The sequence below is a fragment of the Gracilinanus agilis genome, chromosome 2, assembly GCF_016433145.1.
Source record: "Gracilinanus agilis isolate LMUSP501 chromosome 2, AgileGrace, whole genome shotgun sequence".
In the NCBI taxonomy this organism is placed as follows: domain Eukaryota; kingdom Metazoa; phylum Chordata; class Mammalia; order Didelphimorphia; family Didelphidae; genus Gracilinanus; species Gracilinanus agilis.
Window position 1 is genome coordinate 468,996,984 of NC_058131.1, and position 20,139 is coordinate 469,017,122.

Here is a 20,139-nt window from a genome sequence, read left to right on the forward strand (position 1 = left end):
TACCAATTGTTTGTTTCTATGATTTGCTCTTTGACTCACTTATTCTTTAGAATTAAATTGTTTCATTTCCAATACATTTTTTGATTTGTCTTTTTCCCTAACACATGGTTATTTTTCATGTAGGTGCCATACATTGCTAAGAAAAAATATATCCTTTTCAATACCAATTCAGTTTTTTCCAGAGGTCTATCATATCCAAATTTTCTAAAATTCTATTCACCTCTTTAACTTTTCTCATTTATTTTTTAATAGATTTATCTAATTCCAAAGGGAAAGTTGAGGTTCCCTATCAGTATAGTTTTACTGTCAATTCCCTCATGTAAGTGATTTAAATTTTTCTTTAAAAATCTGAATGCTATGCCACTTTGTGCATATATCTTTAGTATTGATTGATGTTCATTTTCTATAGTAAAAGTGATGATTTTTAAAGCTAAAAAGTTATTAGTTTTTCAGGTTAGTCATTTAAATGTGTAGTATGAATCTGAATATTTAAAGTTATTTTAAATAGCAGATTTTATACTATATATGATTGATACTATTTTTATTGTTCTCAAGTTCAATGCCCTCTTGTACAGTTTATTGAATATCATCTAAACTAATCTCATCATTTTGCAGTTGAGGAAATGTATAACCAGAGGCAAGTGACTTGACCAAAGTCATATCTTGTAACCATTTTTTAAAAGGAAAAATATACCGAAGAGGAGGAAATTACCAAAGAAAAGGAAGCAGAATTGGAAACATATGTCCCAAAAGTAAAAATGATCGAAGACACTTATGAAGAAAATGTCAAAGAGTATGAAGAACTGAAACATCATGTTTCAGGTACACTTTAATTGTTTAGCATTTCAATAATCAAGTTATGGTACAAATTTCATTGGTTTTAAAACAGAAGAATTATGTTAGAATTATGAAAGCAAATAACAATTATTTCTAAAGGGCAAGTGGTGCATAACTAAATGTGTATAGGTACTGACCATGCCTTGACTCTGAATGTCTTTAAGTATTTAGGATGCAACTCATCAAGGAATAAATAGAATTAATCCTCAGCTGCAGTTATAGTTTTATTTCTTGTTATTCTCTTCTAATCCTCATTCTTAACATTGTTAATGCTGGTATTCATTTTAATTTTTTTAAGAACTTAAACAAAGTCTTTAAAAGTATCTTTTGTCAGCTTCCTCCTCCCCCATGTCCTAAAGACACATGTTCCTTTATCAATACATTTAAAAAACATTTTTTCATTTCCACACTTGACTTTGTAAACTATACCTTAATTTTTATGTGGCTATTCATATTTCATAAAACATCACCTTTTATCATTATAACCATTATTGCTTGTTTTATTCATGATTCTATCATAGCTATATATTATAGCAATATAACATGTACTGTATATTCTATTAAATAGATATTTTACACATTATATATAATGTGTTATGTAATAATACAGGATAACCCTATAGCAAATATATTATTAATCATTAATTATACTAAAATAAAGCATTGTTAAGAGTCATTCTGAAACTTAAAGAGTCCTGGGTTCAGATTTGGCCTTAGACACTTCCTGCCTTTGTGACCCTGGACAAGTCACTTTATCTCCATTGCCTACCTCCTACCTTAGAGCTGATACTTAATCGACTCTAAGATAGAAGATGAGGAGTTTTTTGTTTTGTTTTTGTCTAGTTTTTAGAGGGATTTAGGTGTCATGATGAACAGACGGCTGGACCTGGAATCAGAAAAATCTAAATTCCAATCTAGCCTCAGACATTTACTGTCTGTGTGATCATGGGCAAGTCACTTCACCCCTGTCTCAAATGCTTTAACTCTAAAATGAGAGAAATAGCGCCTACCTCCCCAGCTTATTGTGAGGATCAAGAGGGAGAGAAGTTGTACAACACTTAGCACAGTGCCTGGCACATGTTGTTGATGTTTAGTCACTTTTCAGTCCTAATTCTCCATGACTCCATTTAGTGTTTTCTTGGCAAATATATTGGAGTGGTTTGCCATTTCCTTTTCTACTTTGTTTTATAGATAAGGAAATGGAGGAAAATAGGGTTAAATGATTTGCCCAGGATCACCCAGCTAAGAAGTGTCTACGGTCAGATTTGATCTCAAATCCTCCCGAGTTCAGCTTAGGCACCTTATCCACTGTGCCACCTAGCTGCACCTAAGTGCCTAGTGCATAGACGATGCTACATAAATGCTTATTCCCTTCCCTTAAGTCTTAGGTTATTTCTAATGGAGGAGAAGGTCCAACCTTTTTTACCTAGGATTACATTGAAGGCGTGCTAGAAAAGAAGGAACTTACCATAAGAGCAGGTGTGGGTATCCCAGAAATGACCAGGATTGGAGCAAAGTTCTCATCTGGGGCAAGAATGGAGCCAGCTAATAGAGAAAGGGTGCATGTAGAAATATGGAAGAACAAAACATGAAGCAGAAAGAAAGAAAGAAAGAAAGAAAGAAAGAAAGAAAGAAAGAAAGAAAGAAAGAAAGAAAGAAAGAAAGAAAGAAAGAAAGAAAGAAAGAAAGAAAGAAGAACCTACCATATGGAAATTAATTCAATATATTCAGATTTAAATCTGTAGAAATCCAAAAAGGGTCCAGCCAACTTTTAGTACTACCCTAAATTGTTCTTTGTGATTCTAATCTAGTTTCCACTTCACATTTGAGTTTCACCTTCTCATATACATCTTTATTTAGTCCCCTGGAGGGAAATCCTGCCTCAAACACCATTTTAGCAAACATAAAGTTCACAAAGCTCTGCCGTACATTTGTTGTCTCATTTGAACCTCACAACAATCCTGTGAGGTAGGTGCTATTACTGTTCCCATTTTATAGAAGAGAAAACCAAGGAAGTTGTCATTTAAGGTGGTATGGTGGGTAAGAAGTCTCAGAAAGACTGTAATTCAAAATTTCAGCCCTTTCCCTGGTGTTCAAGGAATATCTAGTCCACATTATAAGACTCCATGAACAGTTTTATTTCCATCCTATGAAGTGCTTTTCACTTCCCTGAACTTGAAGGAAAGGAAATGGAGCACATTCCTTTACACCCCTCTTGTTCTATGATTAGTCAGAGACTGGAAGATGTAGGTGGCACTGAGACATTGCCAAGTTAAGTGACATGAACTCAGCCTTGATTATCATCACAAGAAGAAAGCTAAAGGTGAATAACAAGGCAGTAGAAAAAAGAAAAAAGGACATGAGAGGGGCAGCTGGGTAGCTCAGTGGAGTGAGAGTCAGGCCTAGAGACAGGAGGTCCTAGGTTCAAATCTCAGACACTTCCCAGCTGTGTGACCCTGGGCAAGTCACTTGACCCCCATTGCCCACCCTTACCAATCTTCCACCTATGAGACAATACACCGAAGTACAAGGGTTAAAAAAAAAAAAAAGGACATGAAAACAGGCAAATGACAGTAAATTGGAAAAATAAAACATTAAAATTTCCCATAATATCCAGAGTTCCCAAGTAGTCAGACTTACAGATATGAAATTGATACCCCTAAGTGTATGACATACATAAATAACTGTGTTTGTGGGTTTGTTTGTTTTTTTTTTTAATAGAACAGACTCAAGAACAATTCTCATTGAAACGTGGCATCTCCATAATGAAAAAGGAAACAGTCATATTTGAAACTGACAAGGTAATTTTTTATAATTGACTCTTTTCCTATTTTTATAGAAATATTGGTAGTATAAATATAGTACTGTAGCATCTCTTTCTTTCTGGCATTGTCAGGGAATAAAATATTACACAAAAATAAATTTTTCTGGGGCAGCTGGGTAGCTTAGTGGAGTGAGAGTCAGGCCTAGAGACAGGAGGTCCTAGGTTCAAACCCGGCCTCAGCCACTTCCCAGCTGTGTGACCCTGGGCAAGTCACTTGACCCCCATTGCCCACCCTTACCAATCTTCCACCTATGAGACAATACACCGAAGTACAAGGGTTTAAAAAAAAAAAGATTTGTGGGTTGCTACAATCTGGCCTCCAAATAAGTAGGATGGTACTGTACTATTTTTATAAAATGATGATATATTATGAAATATCATTTTCAGGAGAGTGGGAATAGGTTGGTTATCCTATATGACTTCTTTATGTCCCATTCGCCTCCAACATTTTGAGGCCAAATATAAGTTATTAACTGCCTGTTGCTTGCCAGTTGGCTCAAGAGCCCAAACAGCTGTATGTCACCCTATGGGTGGCTTGGTGTAAAAGAAATGGGACTGAATGGGGAATCATGAAATTTCAACCACCTACCCATGGACTTAGGCAGCTTCATGTACCAATGGATTGAGCCTTGGGCTTAGAGTAAGAGTGACCTCAGTTCAAATGTAGCCTCAGACACCAATTAGTTATGTGATATCAGGCAAGTCACCATCTCAGTTCAGGATCTTCATCAGGAAAATCAGAGATTTGGACTCAAAGGCTTCTAAATTTGTGGTCCTGCAGCTTTGGGAAAATCTTAAATATTTTGAATCTTCTCTCTTTCCATTGGAAAAAGCCACAATGAGAAAAGCAAGGCATAATATGGGGAGAGAAATGTTTTCCTCTTCTCTCAAGATTATAAATAATGATCTGCAATTTTACCAAGAGGTGTATGGATGGAGTTGACTTAAAAGGAAGTCTTAGAAAACTACGAAATAAAATCAGTGTTTTTGATGGATATATTCATGTCCACAATGACTGTTAGAATATTATTATGACTTTAAAAAGTGTTTTTTTTGGATCAGGGCAATAATTGTATTGTCATAGGGACCTCCCAATAAAGAAACTCCCTCTAGCTTTGCAACTGATTATTTTAGAGCATTCCTTTGTATGCTTGAGTTGATAGGTTGAGTGAAATGCAGAAAATGAACATGTGCCAGAGAAAGGGCTCTAATACAGAGCTGTCTGACTCCTAGGGCAGCTTTCCATCCATTTGGTACCTTTTGTTATTGTTCAGTCATTTGGGGGTTGTAGCTGACTTCCTGTGACCACATTTGGGGTTCCTTGGCAAAGATACTGGAGTAGTTTTCCATTTCCTTCTCTAGCTTATTTTACAAATGAGAAAACTGAGGCAAACAGGATTAAGTGTCTTGCCTAAGGTCACACAGCTAGTAAATGTCTAAGGTCAGATTTGAACTCAGGTCCTCCAATTCTATTCTGGGGACTCTATCTTCTGCATCACCTGGCTGGTTAGTTACCAATCAAAAAAAATATAGCAATTTATACATTTTTCCTTCAAGTAAAACTCAACTTTTTGGGACTCAACCTGAGGAATCTCATACATTTTTTTTTCTTTCTTTGTACTTACAAATCAAATTTTCATTTGGTAAGTCAGAGTTTCTCTGCTTTTGCATACTTTTCACTGATTCTTATATATGCCTATACCTCCTTTTATATTTTAAGAAAAAGTAATTGTGGGCCTATTTACAAACAGGGACGTCTGAAATCCTTATTGAAGAAAGGCCGACAAGAGGAATATCAAAATTTTGACACTCGTTACTCCGCTTTAAAAGTGTCAGAAAGACAAGTTTATGAAATAGAGCAAAAATATAAACTTTTACTTCTGGAAAACTACAGATTAAGAAAAGTAAGTATAAGGTAGGTCACTTAAGCAGTGGGAATAGAGAAGGAAGGCACTGAATTGAAATAAGAGTTTTAGATGCATTAGTTAAAAAATCTTGAACCCTTGGACTCTATCTCCCAGAATTCTTTCCTCATCCCAAAATTCCTTTTCCCTTTTCAGTTATGTGCGTCTTTACATTATTGTTTATATAATTCTGTAACTCCTCCCCCTCGCTCTTTTTTTCTGTGTGCACTGCTGGGAAAGCGGACTTTTTACTCTTGCTTTTTGTGTTAGTTATCATTAATAAATCTTGTTAAATATAATATTTTGGAGATATTGTATATTAACGTTGAAGCTTACATACACAATACTTCTGCATGTCTTAGAAGAGGGTTTTAAAAAACTGGCCCCTTTGGGTTACTATCCACCAGATCCTTTGAGGCTTTGTTCACCACTTATCATCTTAAGTTATTGAAGCAGCACAGAAGACAAAGAGCTTGGCCTGGGATAAAGAAGACAAGTTCAAATCCAGTTTCAGACACTTAATCATTCAGACACATTTATTAGCTGTGTGACTCTGGGCAAGTCACTTAACATCTGTCTGCCTCAATTTCCTCATGTGTGAAAAGACAGGAGAAGGAAATGGCAAACTACTCCAATATCTTTGCCAAGAAAAGAATTGGACACTACTGAAAAAACTGAACAACAACAAAAATTCTAAATATAATAGAACATGCTAAATGTTTTTTTTCAAAGAGAATAGGCATAAGTTGGTAGTTTTTAATATCTTGGTCTGTTGGTGACAAAGTGAATAGCACATTGTTATGAGCATCAAATGAGATCTTCAAATTTGTAGATCAAATATTTGTAGAGCCCTTAACACAGTGTCTGGCATATAGTAATTGCTTTCCCTTCTCTCTCTCTCATGAAATGGAATGAATTACCCAGTATTCACTAAACCCAGGAAACATAAATTACCTAGGAAAGAATTCCTTTTTTGATAAGGATTTTTGGGAAAACTAGAAAGCAGTCTAATAGAAATTAGGCTTATATTGACATCTAATAGAATATAGGGCATCTAGGTGGCAGTGCATAGAGTGATGGGCCCCGAAACAGGAGACTCGTCTTCATGAGTTCGAATCCAGCCTCAGACACTTAATAGTTGTGCAGGTCACTTAACCCTCATTGCTTAGCCCTTACCACTCACAGCCTTGGAGGCAATACACAGTACTGATTCTAAGATGGAAAGTAAGCATTTAAAGATAAAAAGAGACAGAGAGAAAGAGAGAGAGGGACAGGGGTAACTCCCCAACAATATACAACTAGCTTTGCCAAAACAAATTGTAATAGCAAAAATGAGAAGAAAAAAAATCTTTTAATATTCTTCAGTTTTTAATACATTTTTTCAAGGTGCACAATACATAATTGTCTGGTATCATATCTAGCTATCCCAGTCCAAACCCCATCTACCTGAAGACCACCATGAAGACCTGGAACCAGAATTAAAAATAAGACTGGTTTGATGAAAATGATGGGAAATTTAGAATCTACCAAATGAAAAACAAGAATTCCACAGGGTTTACCAGCAGGAGAGTTTGTCCATTCCTAAGAAGGCAGTGTTTACCTCCATCAAAAACAAAATGTAGATGAAGCTTAGAGAGATATAAGATTCTTGGCTCTGTTCAAAGGCAGATGAAATTCAGTTTTGTGCTGATGGTAACTCTCTAAGCTTCATCTACATTTTGTTTAGAGATCTGAAACTGGACACCCACAAAGAAAACAGGTTCTCAATGCAGTCATTCTGATCCCCATGAAGGAATAAAGTTAGGCATAATGGACTTTTGGCAGTTACTGAATAGGAATAAAAAGGAGTATACATATTAATTAGCTGTGCATATCACCTTTCTGAAAATAAACCATGCTTTAGATTATGAAATCTCACAAATGCAAAGAAAATTAAATTTTTACAGACCATAGTGTGATTTAAAAAATATATTAAATAAAGAGCTCCTAAAAGATTAAAATTAATTGGAGACTGATGAATAGATAGCTCAGAGAACAAACCATAGCACAGAATAAAAACATATGATTTATCACTTGTTTATATGGGCATATGATTTGGGGTTTTGGTTTTAAAAGACTATTAGAAAAATGAATAATATGGAAATAGGTATCAAGTGATAACACATGAAAAACCCAGTAGAATTGCTTGTCAGCTCCTGGAGGGGGGAGGGAAGAAGGGAGGGAGAGAAAATGAATCAACTTTGGGAAAATCTTTAAAAATAAAAAATGATGTATTATTCACAAGGCAACCACAAAAAATAAATGATAGAAAATTAAGCTAATTCCATTAAAGAAAATGACAACAATTATATATGTGCCAAGATGTTTGAGACAGAGTCAAAAGAGTCCTTAGAGAAAATTGTATATCTCTAAGTATTTTCATCAATAAAAGAGAAAAAGAGTAGGTCAATGAATTGGGCATGCAGCTAAAAAAACCGAGAAAATCAACAAATTTTGAAATCTCAACTTTTTAAAATTCTTAAATCTACATCTGGATAAATTACAGTTTATTAATAGTCTTCCTAATATGTGGTACCTAGAACAAAACTCCATTCTCCAAATATGGTTTAACCAGGGAAGAATACAGTAGTACTCTCAGCTCTCCTCCAACATGAGTGGAAGTCTTATCCCTTCTTTAACATATCCAAATCCTAAAAATCAGAAATAATCAAAATGTTAAGTAAGAACCCTTTGAGTTAATAAATAAAAAAGAGATTTTAAAAATATGTCATTATCTAATTTGATCTATAGAAAGAGAAAAAATCCAATTTCAAAATGAAAAAAGGGAATTCAAAACAAATGTAAAAGAAATAAAATTATTAGAAAATATCTTGGCCAACCATGTGTCATTAAAACTGACAATTTAATTGAAACGAGTGAAATTTACAAAAATATGAAATGTCCAGATGAATAGAATAAGAAAGAAAACTTAAATGACCCAGTCTCAGAAAAAGCAGTTGAAACTATAAGATTCCAAAGGGGGAAAAAACAAACCAGATATAATTATGAGCCAATTGTTTCAAACATTTAAAGAACAATTTATTCCAATATTATATAAGCTGCTTCAAGAATAGGAAAATAAATTGTCAAATTTCAAATGTGGTCTCGATACCTAAACTGGGTAATCCATACAAACAAGGAAAATGACAGGACAACATCCCTAATAAATACTGATATAAAAATTTAAATAAAATACTAGCACGGAGAATACAGCAATATATCACAAAGATTGTACAGTATGACCAAGTTGGATTTATGCTAGGAATTCAGGACTGGTTCAATAATGAGAATTATAAGCATAATGGAAAAGGATGTCCATCAGTTGGGGAATGGCTGAACAAATTGTGGTACACGATAGTGATGGAATCTATTGTGCTATAAGGAATGACGAACAGGATGATTTCAGAAAAAGCTGGAAAGATCTTCATGAACTAATGCAGAGTGAAATAAACAGAACCAGGAAAACAGCATACACAGTAACAGCAGTATTGTGGAATGAGCAACTCCTAGACAGCTATAATTGGCTATACAATGATCTGGGACCCTTTTGAGGGTATGAAAAAGGATGCTGTCCAGCTCTAGAAGATCTGTTGGAGTCAGAATGAAGATGAAAGCATGTGATTTTTAAATGTTTATTTGGGTTTATGTTTTGGGGTTTGGGTTTTATAAGATTACTTACAAAAACAAATAATATGGAAACATATTGTCCATGAAAATACACATATAACCCAGATTGAAGTGCCTGCCAGCACTGGGAAGGGGAAGGGGAAAGGGAGATAAGTTTGATCAAATAACTTAGGAAAACCTGTGTGCAAAATTTGTTATTGTATGTAATTGGTTTTAAAAAAAAAAGTTTTTTTTTAAAATAAGGATGATCAACCACATTGATAACAAGAACAACAAAATCATATGATTAATATAAAAAGATACAGAAAAAGCTATTGACAAGATACAACAGTGATTCCTTTTTTAAGTACTACAAAATATATGGGCAAAATGATCTTTTATCAATATGATAAGTAATATCTTTGTTGTCTTGTTCAGTCATCATGCCCAACTCTTTGAGACCCTATTTGGGGTTTTTGTCACAAAGATACTGTACTGGTTTGTCATTTCCTCCTCCAGCTCATTTTACAGTTGAGGAACAGAGGCAAAAAAGGGTTAAATGACTTGCCTAAGGTCACACATTTAAATCTGAGGTCAGATTTAAATTCAGAAAGATGAGTTTTGTTGACTCCAGCCCAGCATTCTGTCCATAATGCCACCTGGATGCTCTTAAAGTAAAGTTTACACAATACCAAAAATTAGCATTCTATATAATAGGATAAACTAGAGTTCTTTCTAATAAGATCAGGAGTAAGTCAATGATGTCCACTATCACCACTACTAATTGATATAATGCTAAGAAATCCTAGTCATAAAAATAAGACAAAAGAAAGAAATTTAGGGAATAAATATGGGCAAGAAGGAAACAGAAACACCTTTTCTGCTGATGATTGTGACCCTTTATGTCAAGAACTCTAGGGAGTCAACAAAACATCAGTTGAAATTAATAACTTCAGGGAGCAGCTGGGTAGCTCAGTGGATTGAGAGCCAGGCCTAGAGATGGGAGGTCCTAGGTTCAAATCTGGCCTCAGACACTTCCCAGCTGTGTGACCCTGGGCAAGTCACTTGACCCCCATTGCCCACCTTTACCACTCTTCCACCAAGGAGTCAATACATAGAAGTTAAGGGTTTAAAAACAACAACAACAACAACAAAAAACAAACAAACAAAAAAAGAAATTAATAACTTCAGCAAAGTTGCAAGACATAAGTCCACATAAATATCACAATTTCTCTGCATGTTATCGACAAAACTCAACAAAGATAGAGAAATGTCAATTAAAATAATTACAAAATGTATAAAATACTTGACTTCTATGAATACTAGTATAAAACACTCTCCACACAAATAAAGACAGATTAAGTAGAGAAATATTAATTACACAAGCCGCTATAATAAGAAACAATTTATTATTACCAAACTACCAACGGATGATTTGGTAGAGCTAGGAAAAATAATAATAAAAGTCATCTGGAAGAATAAAATCTTAAGAATTTCAAGGGAGATTAACTAAAAATAGTAGGAAGGAAAGAAGCCTAGCAATTCTAGATCTCAAACTATACTATAAAGCAACAATCATCAAAATGATTTGGTACTGATTGAAAAACACAGTTTGATTAGTGGAACATAATAGTATGTATAGTAGCCTAATGTTCACTATACCCAAATATCCCAGTTATTAGGATAAGAATTCACTATTCAGTAAAAACTGCTGGAAAATTGGAAAGCAGTCTGGCAAAGACTCAGTGTGCAGACAATGTCATGCCATATACAAGATAAACACCAAATGGATAAATGACTTAGACCTAAAAGGATGACATATTAAACAAATTAGAGGAGCAAGGAAGAAATGGCCTTTCAAATCCTTGGATAAGGAAATAATTTATGACCAAACAAGGGCTAGAGAAGATCACAGAAGACAAAACGGACAGTTTTGATTACATAATATTTTTAAAGTTTTGTATAAACAAAACTTATGCAGCTAGTAGGGAATTAGAAAGGAAATATAGTTAAATGGGAAAAATCTTTGTGGCAAATTTTCTGATAAAGATCTCATTTCCCAGACATATAAGGAATTGATTCAAATTGATAAGAACAAGAGCAAAATTATTTTAAAATTTTTTTCCCATGGTTACAGGATTCTTGTCTCCCTCCCCCTTCTTGAAATTGACAAGCAATTCCACTGGGTTATATCCATGCATTATCACTCAAAATCTATTTCCTTATTACTCATTTTTGTAATAATCTTTTAAAACCAAAACTCCAAATCCTATATTCATATAAAAAATGATAAATCATATGTTTTCTTCTGGATTTCTACTCCCGTGGTTCTTTCTCTAGCTGTAGATAGCATTCTAAGACCCATTTCAGGCTATGAGCTCTTAGTTTTCAAAGGGAGGAATACAAATTATTCGCATCAATATGAAAAGATCTTCAGAATTACTGATAATGAGAGAAATGCACATTAAAATTACTCTGAGGTTCCACTTCACATAAAACCTGGCTAAGATGACAAAAAAAGTAGGGGGATAACAAGTGTTCAACGGGCTGCGGGAAAACAAGCAGGCTTTCTGTCCTGGGACCCAGTGTTACAAAGTCTCTCTCTCTCTCTGGATATTTGTGGGGCAAAGTTTCAGAGTCTCTCCTTCCCTCAAAAATGAATTGCCTAGGGGGCAGCTGGGTAGCTCAGTGAACTGAGAGCCAAGCCTAGAAATGGGAGGTCCTAGGTTCAAGTCTGATCTCAGACAGTTCCCAGCTGTGTGACCCTGGACAAGTCACTTGACCCCCATTGCCTACCCTTACCACTCTTCTGCCTTGGAGCCAATATACAGTACTGACTCCAAGACGGAAGGTAAGGGTTTTAAATTTTTTTAAAAAATGCCTAGAATGCCAAACTTGCTAGTTATGACTCTGAACACTTATGTCACTTCAAAGTATCCAGGTCCTGCATACTATTTAATCAAAGCTATTATTAATCAAAGCTTATGCCTCAGTTTTTAGTGTTTTCTCCATGCCTGGGATTTACTTATTCATATATATATTATGCCCCACAACCCAGTAAAATGAAACTTCTTTGATAGCAGAGCCTTTATTTTTTTTCTTTTTTTCCCCACTTCTTCTGGTAATGCTTAATAATGCAAAGCACTTTACGTATCAATCAATAAAAATGTATTAAGCACCAGCTATGTGCTAGGCAGGGGATACAAAAAAGAGGCGAAAGACAATCTCTGCCCTCCATGAGTTTATGATTTAAAGGGGAAGATAACGTGAAAATAAATGTTTATGAAACAAGCAATATTCAGAATAAGAAATAATTAACAAAGGGAAAGTCCTGAAATTAAGAGGTTGGGGAATTACAGGTAGGTAGCCCAATGAGTAGAATATCAGGACTGGAGATGAGAGACACTGAGTTCAATTTTTCCTTTGTGACAGTGGGCAAGTCACTTAACCCTGTTGCCTAGCCCTTACTACTCTTCTGCTTTGGAACTTGCTAAGAAAGGAAGTAAGGGGGTAGGGAAGACAGAGACAGAGAGACAGAGAGACAGAGGGAGGGAGAAGGAGGGTGATCCTTATAACAGCCCTAGGAAGTGGGTGCTGTTATCATCCCCATTTTACAGACAAGAGAACTAAAACTGAGAAAAAATAAATGACATGCTCATGGTCAAACAACTAGTACAGTTGTCAGATAATATTTCAAGACTCTTCTTTCTGGTTCCCAAAACAACATATCCATTTGCCCCATCTAATTTTCTAATGCTTAATAAATATTTGTTAAATCAAAATGGGTAATGAAAAATTAATCCTTAATCTGGATGTTCCACTATATTTAAAATGCATATTTTGTCCCCAGGCTATTACAGAACTAAAAGTAGTAATAGATGATTTTAGAGACGAAGGAAAAAATCTTATTGAAATAACAGCCCAAAACAATGCAGAACTGGTTGAGCTGGAAGGTAATGGACAATTCATTATAAAGATTTAAATAAACATTTAAGTTCTTTAGAAGAACTACTTTTTTAAGATTAGCAATGTGACCTTATTACTTTCAATATTTTTTTAATTTTTTGAAAAATTTCTCTTAGAAAAATATGCAATGAAGTGGGAAGAACTTCTTGAAGAAATAAAGGTGAGTTTTTATCTTCATTTACTTTAATATCATTCTGTTGCTTTATATACATCTTTCAATAATGCAAGTCCATAGTTTCTTTACAGCTTAATAGATAGTCTTCATGAACTACTATGCCCAAGAAAATCTGCCACCTGAGGGTAGAATTCAGATAAAAGCATAAGGTCCTTGAAAGAAGGGACTTTTTAATTTTTGTATCTATATTTTCAGTGCTTAGCAATATGCCTTGCACAGATCAATGCCCCCCACCAAAGTTTTCTGAATTGATTGAATGGTCAGAATTCTAGTGATGACCCTTTAAATTTACGTGTAGGTAGGGGTGAAATCCTTCACTCAAATGAGTTTAATCACAGAAGTCTTTATTGATTGAGTCAGCCAAGAAAAAGCAAAATATATGAGAATTTGAATAGATCATTGGGGCTTTGCATCACTGAATGAAAGCAGATGATGTCATTCAGAAAACATCTACTGATTGGTTGAAAGAATCAGACATTCCTCTAGGCTACACACAGTTTAGTGTCTCTCTGCAGCAACAGTAATCCAGTTCAATAGTGGTAGAATACAGTGTCTAAAGATTCCTGAGAAAGAATTGTCCTTGGGGATATGAGAAACAAGTTTCTCTCCTTGGCTCCCCTCACTGATCAAGTGACAATCAAATAACAAACTATAAAGTTTGCTAAGAAAGTCCACGAAAGCCATACAGTATCCCCAGAGTAGTAGTGGCTGATAATAGCCCCCTCATTAAAAGGGAAATGAAACATCAAGGACAAATTAGACCCAATGAAGAAAAAAATAGCTTTGGGATTCAACCAAGGGATTCTCCTCAGATTCCAAGTTCTCTCCTAGGTGCGGGATTGGTCCTTATATAGTCCAATCCCATGCCAGGGAGTAGAGGGGGCGTGGTCTCCCCTAGAATGAGATTAGTCCATTAAGGCCACGCCAGGAAATGGGGAAGGGGGGGGGGTCCGCTCCCCCAGCAGGAGATTGGTCCATTTAAGACCAATCTCATGCCAGGAAGCAAGGGGGAGGGACCCCTGGGGCACACTGGGGAATGTAGTCTCCCCAGCCACAACACTTCAAAACCCACACCTGAAATAAATACTAGATTCGTTTTAAGCAGTTAAGTCCATAGTATATCTACCCAATGCCCAAGTGGTACCAAACTTTGATTTCATCTAGATTTTCACCCAGATGCTCTTAATCTGGGAATAGTACCTCCAAAGTTGGCCTCCTCCCTCTCCCCGTTCAGTGTGGTAGGAAATTCCTAGCCCTCATTTCTAATATCCCATTTTTACAAAATTCAAGAGACTTCTAAGAATATTATATCTAAACCCACTATAAGCGCCAAGTAGCTTCAGAAAGTCACACATAAATAAATATTAGAATCACAGTTACATTTCTCAAGAATCAGTGTTCCCAAAAGCTCAATAAGTATTCAAATGAAATATATATATTCTACTTTTGAACTACATTCTAGGCATGATGTATCCTCATTAGCTATGGATTAGTCTTTGCCTAGACTCTAAAGAGCATAGGGCCTTTGAACTGACCATTTAGTTATCAATACCCACTTTGATCCAGAATTCCTTTGTCATTCTACACCCCATTTATTCTCCACCAGGTATCCACATCTCACAGTAGCCACCATTGCTAACACTGCTTCGGTTTCTATGAATCTGTAGCAAGTTTCATTGTATAACATATAGCACACCATCACTAGGAATCATAGTACTATTGCCACTGTCAGTATCCTCCCAGTGCAAGCAAAATAGAGAAGGAGGCAACAGTGGAACTATGGGAATTGAATGGGGAAACAAAGACCCACCTTTCCCTCATATTTTTGAAATCCATTGGCCTCATTTTACTGGTAATGCAAATGAAACCCAAGAATAGAGGTTAAGAAATCTGGCTAAAATAATAGTAGTTAGCAGCAAAGTCATGCTTTTATAACTCAAAATTTAGTGATTTATCCACAGCATCTTTGTTCCAATCCTCCCTTCCCTCTCACTATAAGAATGGAGAGAAGCAGTTGCATATGAGGGATAGTATGGATGTAGAATAAAAAGACTTGGCAATGAGGATGAGCTAAGGATGATCCCAAAGTTGTAAAGTTAATGACTAGAAGGTTGGTGATGACCCAGGGCCCACTCCAAGTCAATCAATCATCTACTAACCCATTTTCCTGTGCCCTTCAGAATCTCAGCTCTATTCTTAAATTCTCAAATTCAAAGCACCAATCCAAAGGATCCGCAGATTGCCTCCAGGAACAACACTTGCTTCAAACTCCAAGATTCAACAGTTCCAATGATAAATAGATTCTGCAAGTTATCAAGAGAAAAACTCCCATTGTTATTGTTGTGTTGTTTCTTCATTGTATTATCATATATTGTGATTTATGTTTCCTCCGCATCGGAAGGTCTCTTGATCACTTGCAAAGTAAATGGAATAATATATTCTGAAAAGTAAAGGAATTCAAGATGAAACCCCATATGGCATAGTGAACATGATAATCCATTTTTTAAAATGGACATTCAATAAAAGAAGCATCTAAAGCAATTCTACAAAGAAAAGAAGATATCTGATTTGCAAACATCCCAAATACTAAAGAACAGTGTAAATCAATACAATTAGGAAGGAAAGCACAAGTAATGTAATAAGTTATTATTTCATATATACTTCATCTACAGCTATTTTAAAAACCTAGAAAAACATCTATGAGAATTAAAAAAAAAAGAAATCTCAACATAAGGATCATTTAGATAGTTCAAAGGAGATAAAGATGGAAGTAGAACTTAAAGAAATAGAAGTGAAAGTGGAGAAACAGCCCTGAAACATTATTGAATAAGCCTTAGTTCCCTATCTCTTTATGGTAAATCAATTTATTTTGTGGAATTAAGCTTCAAAACGGGAGGGTACAATAAGAAGGGAGATAGAAAATGAAGCTAGATATGTAATGTTCCCTAAAACAATTGTCTGGAGGAAACTTGCATACTCTACAAAATTATGGAGCCCATTTTTCAGAGCTCTATGAAAAAAAGGTTTAGACATAGAAAGGGGGAGGTAGAGTGAGGCCACCTACTGATCCCCTTTCCAGTATTCTCTAAAATCCAAATTGATTTCAGAGTTCACTTGAAGGTATATTAACAAGAAGTCCTTCAAACCTGAGTTAGAAGAAAGGTATTTGTGAGGACGTAGAAATTAAGCAAGTGCAACACAGAGGATAACAGTCTCCCTCTCACAGATGATCAAGAACGGAACAGACTGAAAATAGAACAGCATTCCAGCTGGAATCTATTGGCTATATTCTGCCCTGATGGCTTGATTTGAGGACCATCCAGCAGCTAAGTGGTGCAGTGGATAGAGTGCTAGGTCTAAAGTCTAAAATCAAGTCATTTTCTTGAGTTCAAATCCAGTCTCAAACTATGTTTGTATGTAACCTGGGATAAGTCATTTAACCCCTTTTGCCTTAGTTTCCTCATCTGTAAAATGAGCAAACCACTTCAGTATCTTTGCAGAGAAAACTCCAAATGGGGTCACAAAGAACTGTAAGAAATGGAACAATGGCAAAAGTCAAGCCCTAGGAAGCTAGGAACAGAATTCTAGTTAAGCAATTATATATGAAAACAAATATAGTTGAACCTGCCTTGGAAATTTCCTCCTGTCCTTTTCCAAGGGGACTGAAATCCACTTTTCTGTTTATTCTCTAACTTTACTCATTTCTTAAGGGAGATAAATATGGAGAGGAAGCCAGTCGTGCTGTTTATGCCTCGCTCTATCCTTTGGCAATTGCACAGTGTCCTCCGTTTTTAAAACTGTTATTGGTGTAGATAATATTGTTTTAAGGTTTTCTCCCTTATGCGTGTGGTAATGTATTAAAGTATAGATGACTTACTTGAATGCTATGAGTAAATTGAGAAGAGCAAAGGGAATAGATTTAAAGCATCAATATCAATATTTTACTGGCATTTTGGATTTTGTCAGTGCAAAATTATTTTCTGGAGGAGAAACTCAAGCTGGAAATGAGAACCACTCTGCTCCTGGGCTCAGATTATATTTACCCAATTTGTTCTTTGATCAGTATTCAGAACCCATACTCACTCTCTATGAAATCCTCAATTCCTTGGTTCTAGGACCCAGACCTTTTGAGTCAGGCAACAGAGAAGGCACTTATTCCTGCAACCATCTCTAATGTGAGGGTGTCCTAGGAGCCCATTCTGCCATGATGCTCTGTCTCATCCTCCATCCTTCTATCCCTGGTGCCTGAAAGCTGCTTTCCATTATCTCCAGCCTATTCAAGGCTAGCCCTTTCCTCAGTATCTGCAGACCTCCATGACTTTCTTCCTAGGCTATCCCAGGCTAGCGAAAGGACTCATTGTGACTTAGTTATCCCCTTTAGAATTCATTCTGGTGCATTTTCTAGATTGATGTGAAGGAAGTGTGCTAGGCGAGCCGGGCAAAAATTCTTCTTGCTCTGCTGTCTTGAATCTGCCTCTGCATATCAACCATGTACATCAAATGATTAATAAGAAGTTTTGGTTCAATTTCTAATTATTTTGGAAGTCATTCTTAGTTGTTTTTAGGGAGGATGATAATGTAGCTTTAATTAGGCTAGGAAGAGCCATAATGGATTAAAAAATTTCTTCTTGAAAAAATGTCACATTTTATGTCACTTTTGATATTATGTATTGCCTTGATCTCTTTTGACTTGTTTTAAGTAGAGAACAGTTTTCCATGTGAACATCAAATACTCATGTTCTCACTATTCTAAGATCTATTATATTTTTGCATTATATAAAGAAACAAAGAGTGTAGAACTGTGACAAAGTTCTTTCCATCATCAGCAAAGTCAACATAAAAAGTGCTCTTAACATACCTGGAACTTTTTTCTACTTAAATAATTTTTCCTGTAAGTTTGTATAGATTGTTAAGAGATAAAAGTGGTAACATTTTATATAAACTTTTAAGTGGTCTTTATATATTTGAGAAGTCTATGGTTTTTTTTTATCACAAATTATTTCTTCGATTAGGAAAGGGGAGATCAGCTCTAAGGGGAAGGTGGTAAAATAAAATTATTTTTATTATTACTGTTATTATTATAGATGTTTGATGACGAAAATCAGTATACGCTGAATGACATGATGAGGCTAGTAGGAAAGCTCTGTCAAAGAGATATCAAACTGGAAATTATTTGTCTATGGCTCCAAAAACACATTGCGAATTTGACTTACATAATTGATTATAAGGAATCAAAAACTAACCTCAAGTAAGTAATGTTCTCAAAGTTTAATTCTGTTATTTATACATAGGCCTCTGAGTAAAAATAAGTAAATAAGCAAGAAAGGCAACTATCTAGGGGTGGTGATGAAGGCGATAAAGAGGGCCAAGTGTTATGGAGGCATAATGGACACATCATTTTTTTCATTGTTATAAAGGTCTATATTTTTCATTCTTCATGGCACAAAGGTCTTTATTTTGTGACATGTCCATTGACATAATACAGAGAGGCTTCAGATTTTTCAGAGCCTACAGTAAATATGGTTTTCAAATCTTGCCTAGGGCACACTACTCTTTTCACTTTATATCTCCAATCTAACTCAAGCCTCTGACAAAAAGCTCTGAAATGTTCATTATATAATAACCTGTCATAAATTCCTGATTAGAACCTTAAATACAATTGAAAAATTAATATTCATTTCTTCAATGGAAATTCTTAGCCAGCATTGCCAGGAAATGAAATCTTTCATTTTTGCAAAATTCAAGATAACTGAAAAATGCCAAAATATTTTCAAATTAATTATTTTTAATGAATATATTTTTAGAAAGAAAGGTGGAAAGAAGAAACAGATGGTCAATAAAATTGTGAAAAAACGTGAGTAAAAAGTTCATTACTAACAGAGTTCATTAAATAAGAGTCCATCAGATAATTAAAGAATGTAAGTTTCTTGAGAACAGGGACTACTTTGTTTTGGGCTTTGCATCCTGAGAAGCTAGCATAGTGCTTGGCACATAGTGTAGTACCCTTAGTTAATTCTTGTTGTATGATTGACTGAAAAATGGATTGCATTTTGTGTCCTAATATCTTATGTCATCTATAAGATAACATCCTCAAAAGAAAGACCTATCAAATTAGATTGCTTTATATTTTGATACTTCAATAAATCAACAAACATTTATTAAATGCCTACAAAGTGCCAGGCACTGTGCTGAGTGCTAGGGATACAAAAGGAGGCAAAAAGATAGTTCTTGCCCTCATGGAGCTTTCAATCTAATGGGGGAGACAAAGTTCAAATATATACAAACAAGTCACATATAGAAAACATGAGAAATAATTACTGGAAAGCACTAATATTAAGAGGGAGTTGGGAAAGGATTCTTGTAGAAGGTATAATTTTATTTAATTTTTAATTTTTATTTAACTATTTTTCCATGGTTACATGATTCATGTTCTTTCCCTCTCCTTTTTCCCTATCCCTTCCCAGAGCTGACAAACAATTCCACTGGGTTATACATATTTCTATATTATTCATTTTTGTAATAATCTTTTAAAAATCAAAACCCCACATCCAATATCCACATAAACAAGTGAAAAATCAGTTTCCTAGAAGATATAATTTTAGCTGGGACTTAAAAGAAGCCAGGGAAATCAGTAGGCAAAGTTGAGGAGAGAGTTCCAGGGATGAAGAAAGCTAGAGAAATGCCCAAAACAGAGACAGAGTGCCTTATTTGTCTGGAAGCTAGAGGGTAATTTATAATAAAATTGGGGAAAGAGTGAGAGACAGAGACAGAGACAGACAGACAGAGAG